This window comes from Callorhinus ursinus, unplaced genomic scaffold (genome assembly GCF_003265705.2).
Source record: "Callorhinus ursinus isolate GAN/ISIS: 27379988/994484 unplaced genomic scaffold, GSC_fseal_2.0 scaffold78, whole genome shotgun sequence".
NCBI lineage: Eukaryota > Metazoa > Chordata > Mammalia > Carnivora > Otariidae > Callorhinus > Callorhinus ursinus.
Genome location: NW_027397140.1, coordinates 1,336,023 through 1,336,856, shown reverse-complemented (window position 1 = coordinate 1,336,856; position 834 = coordinate 1,336,023). Strand labels below are relative to the sequence as shown.

Here is an 834-nt window from a genome sequence, read left to right as displayed (position 1 = left end):
CCAGTTTTAAAGCATTATGGTCTGAGAAGATGCAGGGAATAATCTCCGTCTTTTGGTATCAGTTGAGACCTGATTTGTGACCTAGTATGTGGTCTATTTGGAGAAAGTTCTGTGTCTGCCTGAGAAGAATGAGTATTCTGTTGTTTTAGGGTGGAATGTCTGTATATATCTATGAGTTCCATCTGGTCAGTGTATCATTCAAAGCTCTTTTTTCTTTGTTGACTTTCTGCTTAGATGATCTGTCTATTGCTTCATAAGCATTTGCCTTTCCTTCCTCCCAAGATGCCGATAAACTGATGCCAACAACTTTATGGAGAAAATAAAACTTTACTGAAAGACCTGTGTGAATAGCTAAGTAAATAGACCAAGAGATGATATTCATAGACATTCAAGAAGCAACATGGGGGGAAGATGTCATTTCTCCCCAAATGAATCTGCAGACTCAGTGCAATTCCAATTAGAAATCTACAGGGTCCTTAGCAGAAATCGATTAAACCTAAAGCACGTGTTGATAGGTGTGTGGGTTAGTGGAGCCAAAACAATGTTGAAAATTAGCAATAATCGTGCCTCAGATAAACCTCATTGGCTATGATACTGCCACTGCACATTGTTGAAAATTAAAACAAAGATAGGAACTTAACTGTCTGAGACTTAAACCTATTAGAAATCCATGGAGATTAAACAATATAGTATTGACACAGAATTTGCAGGTTAGTGGAACAGAATAGCCCCCAAAGCTATATGATAAATTCAGGAATTGATATGGTGGATGATAAAGATATCATTTAAAACCATGAAGAAAAAGATTTTTCAGTAAACACAGGTACTAAAATT

General features: G+C 36.6%; 1 pseudogene; it reads right to left on the bottom strand.

The window, feature by feature from the left end:
* Positions 1–548: 548 nt before the first annotated feature.
* On the bottom strand, positions 549–612 carry LOC112808838 (U4 spliceosomal RNA; annotated as a pseudogene).
* Positions 613–834: the final 222 nt, after the last annotated feature.